Source organism: Amphiura filiformis, chromosome 9, assembly GCF_039555335.1.
Source record: "Amphiura filiformis chromosome 9, Afil_fr2py, whole genome shotgun sequence".
Taxonomy (NCBI): Eukaryota; Metazoa; Echinodermata; class Ophiuroidea; order Amphilepidida; family Amphiuridae; genus Amphiura; species Amphiura filiformis.
Window position 1 is genome coordinate 15,628,486 of NC_092636.1, and position 6,465 is coordinate 15,634,950.

Consider the following 6,465-nt stretch of genomic DNA (forward strand, 5'->3'; position numbering starts at 1 on the left):
TAGTCCAAAAATAAGGTTCGCTAGTCCAAAAAATAAGGTTCGCTAGTCCAAAAATATGGTTCCTTCAAGTACAAAATAAGTTTCGCTAGTCCAAAAAATATGGTTCACTAGTACAAAATAAGGTTTTGCTAGTTCGCTTTATAGTCCAAAAATAAGGTTTAAACTAGTCCAAAATAAGGTTCTGCTAGTCCAAAATATGGTTCTAGTACAAAATATGGTTTTCAATCCAAAATAAGGTTCGCTAGTCCAATAATAAGGTTCGGGTGAATTCTAAGAAATATTCGCTTCCAAAAATAAGGTTCACCTATTCAAAATAAAGGGTTCATACGGGTAGTTCGCTAGTCCAAAAATAAGGCTCAATAATCCAAACATAAAGGTTCGCTAGTCCAAAAATAAGGTTCGCTAGTCCAAAATAAGGTTCGCTAGTTCAAAATATGGTCTCTAGTACAAAATAAGGTTTGCTAATCCAAAAATAAGGTTCGCTAATCCAAAAATCAGGTTCGCTAGTCCAAAAATCAGGTTCGCTAGTCCAATAATAAGGTTCACTATTACAAAAATATGGTTCGCTAGTACTGTTAAAAATCCGTTTGCTAAGCCAAAAATCAGGTCCGACAGGGCACGGTGGTTCAGTGGTTACGGCCTTGGACGCATAATCGGAGAGCTTGCTAGACGTGCGTTGGTTCGAGTCCCCGTCCCACCACCGTGTTGCGCCCTTGGGCAAGGCGCTTTGCCTCGCTTGCCTCACCCCACCCAGGTGCAATGGGAAGCTGTTAGGGTAGTCACAGTCGTTGTACTGATGGACCCTGCGCCACTTGTAGGCTGCAAACGTGGTTCCGACATATTCTAATGACGGCGGAATAAATGTAAAGCGCTTTGAGGCTGTCTTTACGGCATAAAGCGCTATATAAATATCTACATTATTATTTTCGCTAATCCAAAAAATCAGGTTCGCTAGTCTAAAAATAAAGTACGCTAATCCAAACTCCAAACATAAGGTTCACTATTCCAAAAATAAGATTCCCTAGTTCGCTAGTCCAAAAATAAGGTTCGCTAATCCAAAAATATGGTTCGCTAGTCCAAAACAAAAATATGGTTCTCTAGCACAAAAATAAGGTTCGCTAATCCAAAAATAAGGTTCGCTAGTCCAAAAATAAGGTGTGCTAGTACAAAAAATAAGGTTCGCTAATCCAAAAATAAGGTTCCCTAGTCAAAATAAGATTCGCTTCTCCAAAAATAAAGTTCGCTGGTCCATAAACAAGGTTCGCTAATCCAAAAATAAGGTTCGCTAGTCCAAAGACAAGGTTCGTTAATCCAAATATAAGGTACGCTGGTACAGAAATAAGGTTCGCTAATTCGCCCCAATTTTACATTGAATGTTGGTGGAGATTGGACACTGTAAACATAGTTTACCATAGTCTTAGTCATGCCAGTTGTTTATACTTGAGACATAACGTACTAACAATGTACATGATGTATTAGTATTAAGAAATCTTAATTTTCCTCCTATGTATCTTAACCCTAACTGTACTTAACAAAACAAAACCACATTTCACTTCTCTCTTTCTCACTTGTCAATTTTCTTTCGAGTAATAAATAACTTGAATAAAGGTAAATTAGCCTATATTGAAGTCATATAGGTTTCTATCGATCCTCCTGCATGCGATATGCACTGTGACAGGGGTCGATAGTGGGCGATAGAGTAGTGAATATTAAATTATATATCACTCAGTGCCTATTCTTTGTAATCTCGGTGGAAACAATTTGATGGTCTATATTTTTTTCACAGTGAAATAAGCCTAGGCTTATTTTGAAAATTAAATCACGCTTTCAAATGTAGATTGGCTTGTTCGACTTCTCTGCTCATGAATATTGCATCACTGCGAAATTTAAACACTTCTTTTGTATACCTTGATCAACTTCAAACCTGATTTCCTGCGGTCATACGATTATGTAACAAACTGAAATAAAAACCGAAACGGCTTTCAAGTTTCAAATTTCTAACAAAGGGTACAGACAAAGGTATTGGTAATGATGTCAGTCAAGAGCTTAGGCAGGATAATAGGAAACCACGTGAACAAAACCAAAACCAATACCAAAACTTCTAATTTGAAACGACCGACTGTCTGATTTATGGTGAAAAGTAGTGGAGAAAATAACGAGCCAAATTGAGGTATTCCCAGCAAACACAAAAAACGTTTTAAAAACGTTTTAAATAAGTTATATTTTGGCTTTTGGTTTAGGTAAAAATGTTTTAATAACATTAAAATATCGAGTTATATAAAGGTCATGAACTGTTATTGTAAACTATTTTTGCAAACATATTTTGCCAAATATTTTGTCAACACTTACATAACATGATGTTAAAATATTTGCATCCAGCAAACACAGAAATGTTCTTAAAATGTTTTTTTCAAAACGTTTTAATAACATTTAAATGTCGGGTTATATAAAGGTCATGAAAACGTTTTAAAATGGGCAATCATTTTCACAAAATATTTTTTCAACCCCAAAATAACATTCTATTTAGAATGTTTTGTATCAAGTTTTCAAAATGTTTTTGGAATGTTATTAAAACGTTTTTATACCCTTTATATAACCCGACATCTAAACGTTTTCTGTAAAACATTTTCTGTTTGCTGAGCAGTAGAATATCAATTGCAAATGATGTCGAAAACGTTTTGTGTTTGCTAGGTTGTTACATACTTACATATATCTCGAGAATAAACGTATAGAATCTGTCGCGGTTTTGCAATTTTGTAGCCCGATAACACACGGTTGATGCTATACTATTTTTAGACATATGCCATTTTTGTTTTCTTTGTGTGACACATCCATCTTCTGCATCACGATAATGGTAGAAATATTTAAACCAAAATGTCTTTTGTATTTTTAACTTCTTTCTTCTTTCATAATTAGTTTAAATCTGAACAATATGTTGTAAACAGTTGGCAACTCTTCATATAATCTTCTATCCAATGTGTCAATAGATGTTTCATGATTTACAAAATTAAAATACATTTGAGTTCTAACTATAACTTTTAGACTTGTCCTTAGACCTAATATGAAATAATCAACTTACAACTAATGACCCTTCAAAATCCTAATGCGGCCCATACACGTTCAGTTTTATTGTGCAATCAAAGCGCTAGATACAAAATCTACCATTGACTGTACACACGATCGTTAATCTAACAGTGCACATAATTTGGTAGATTTTGTATCTAGCGTCTTTGATATATTGCACAACAAAACTGAACGTGTATGGGCCGCATTAGGATTTTGAAGGGTCATTAGTTGTAAGTTGATTATTTCATATTAGGACTAAGGACAAGTCTAAAAGTTATAGTTAGAACTCAAATGTATTTTAATTTCGTTATTATGAAACATTACATTGACACAAGATAGAATTTTATGAAGAGTTGCCAACTGTTTACAACATATTATTTAAGGTGCACTGTGCACTTTCTTACTACTATATTTATTTTCAGAAAATAAATAATTTTGAATGTGGCTATACCTGCATCAAATTTGAGGAGAGATTTTGTCAAAACATTACGTAACCTTAAAGTACATGAATAAAAAAGACGAAGAATTATTATTATCAAATGCAACATAGACTTAATTAAAGTGACCATTAATCAATAATATTGTTGCAATTTTGTCACAATACTTATTTGCTATTTTCATTGCCATTTTTGACAATTCCATTTGATGTCAATCTCCAGTCTGAAGTGTTGACTTGTTTACATAATTGAGGGTGTTTTTACAAATTTGTCAAATATCCGTCGGTTAAATTTGTAATTGAAAAACAGTAAATGTGCATAAAACTGTTGCAACTGCTGAGAGATTGACCTTACGGGGAACCAGCAGTTGTTTCGTCAAGAGTTACACACAAGTCGGTCTTCAAAGAGTGTTTTAGATCGTTTAAATGATCTTAAAACCGCAATCAGTTTCAGGGATTGATCTGTGTCCACGTATTAAGGGATGAAAGATAGGCCACCACCTATTCATGCCTTATTACCATTTGCACGTTGCGGATCATTTTTATGAAATTGATACCCGTTTAACAAATAACTTGGATCAGTTTCCTGATGATCAAAATTAACTTGTTAACTTGTTCAAGAGAATTTGTAACTTGCTTGACAGAGTAAGAGAACAGTTGGACCAAACATGACTCCAATAATCAAAATGAGGCATGACAAGAGAATCAGCAAGTTCTTTGAGAATATAATTGGGAAGATAATATTTTAACACGACGAATAACACCTCAACGTTTAGAAACATTGGACATGTTGAAGTAATTTAGATTATATTTGCATTTTCTCAAAAAATAATAACACACTGGTAACAAAAGTGTATGTAGATATAGGGCAAGGAATCCAGTTACTACACTTGAACTTCAGTGACTCAAGACAAGCGGTACGTTATTTATGATAAGAAAAGAGGTACCGCTAGAATGTACCTCATTTCCAGCCTATAATGAACCACTTGTCTTGAATCACTGAATTTTCGGTGAAGTAATTGAATTCTTTGCCCCTATAATATACATAACTTTTGTTACCAGTGTGTAGTTATATTTTGAGAAAAATGCAAAATTAGTCACAAAATTAATCAGGGGGTGTAGTTTAAAACGTTTATTCAAAACGTTTTAATAACATTTAAATGCCGGGTTATATAAAGATCATGAAAAACAAAACAACAACTTTAAAATACATTTTTGCAAAATATTTTGTCAACCGTTAAAAAACATTATGTTAGAATGTTTTGCATCACGTGAATGTTTTTATCTTAGGTATAATTATATATTAAAACCTTTTCTGTAAAACGTTGCAAGTTTGCTGGGTCAATGTGTTACATGAAAATGGGTAGCCTATCTTAAAATGTCCATATCTTCTGATTGAAATTAGAAAACATTAACGTGAGTAGCAAACAGGTTAACTTTTATTCAGGATTTTCAAGATGTTAAAAAAATTGAAGTTGAGTATAGATTATTTGGACTCACCCTATACATTTTGATTTTTTGCCTTCTTTCTTGGTTTCCCACAATAAGAAGATGTATAAGTTTACATAAATATGTGGCACTATGCAATTTGAGTAAATAAATAAATGCATAATTATTTTCATATACTTCTTTTAGCTATCGGTGAAGTTAAAATGAGAGTTGCATTTGGGGGTACATCATAAAATTTTGTTGGGTATGCTCGCCGGAATTTTGAGGTGGTGTGTCTTTGGGAGCTAACGGCGTACCGGTAAAATGGGGTCTTTTAAAGCTGGAGCAACGAACAAGTAAATCGGGTCTTTTGGAACAGTCAATAGTCAAACCCACAGGAATCATTAGGACTGGTGTCGACAAGGCTGTTGTCGACAAACAATTTTCCCTATTGTCGACAAGCATGGATCAATTGTCGATAAAAATTAATCATTAAAAATTAGAGAAAAGCTTAAGATATGCTTAACATGATAGCATCGCCATTATTTGCCATGAAATAACTGCATCAGTAGTCTTCTATTCCATTCGTAAGCGGTGTAGATTATCTTTCCATTATAAATTATAATATGTTGATTGTGTATATGGGTATATGGTAATATTTTGATGCATAAAAACGACGCATAACGTGGTCTCTGCACAAAATGTTGCCTTTATTGATGTATTGCTTTGTCGACAACTTGTCGACATCGGATCTTAAGATTTGACGATTGTCGACAATGTAAATTCTACTCGACAACAGCCCTAGGAATGAGCAATTTAGGGTCTAGAGTTAAAATTATTTAAATCAAGGGTCTTCCTAAGATATATTTTGATCAAATTTAGGGGGCCTTTCGGAGCTGCGAAATCCAAAAGGTGGGTCTTTCCGGGGAGCATACCGTATGGTCATAAGGGTTAAGTGTCCCCGGATTATCTTGGTAAAAGCATAATGTAATCCTGGAATGTATTTTAAAGCTTCAATTCAGTTGAATACCACACTAATGAAACCATGTCAGTTTAAATATGTCGATGTTTATTAGGGAACAAACCAAAAGATCGATGCATGGAGCCCTCTAAACGCTACATAAGTTGACGCCTCCTTCCCATGTGAAAGGGAAACCTGAAGTGGGTATGATAATTATATCGATGCATGAAGGACTCAATGTATATTGGAAAAATGTAATGGTAACATTTTCATGATTTCAAACCCTTCCTTGACGACGTTTATTATGGTTTCATCGATATTTTGGGTTGTTTCTAGAATCCCTAGGACACTCGGTCTCGCAAGCTGAGATATTTCACAATTTTCAGGCGTCTGTCGTCATTAAGTTGCCCAGCGGCTGTCGGAGAACTTCATAAAATGCTCACCACGCTTAAGGGGAATGATGGGGAATGATGAGGAGAGAGAATGCCCTTATAATACCTCCAATCCAAATGAAATATTTAAACTTTCGTGATAGACTTAGTTTGTTTCATTATTTTTAAGACATCCCCGGAAG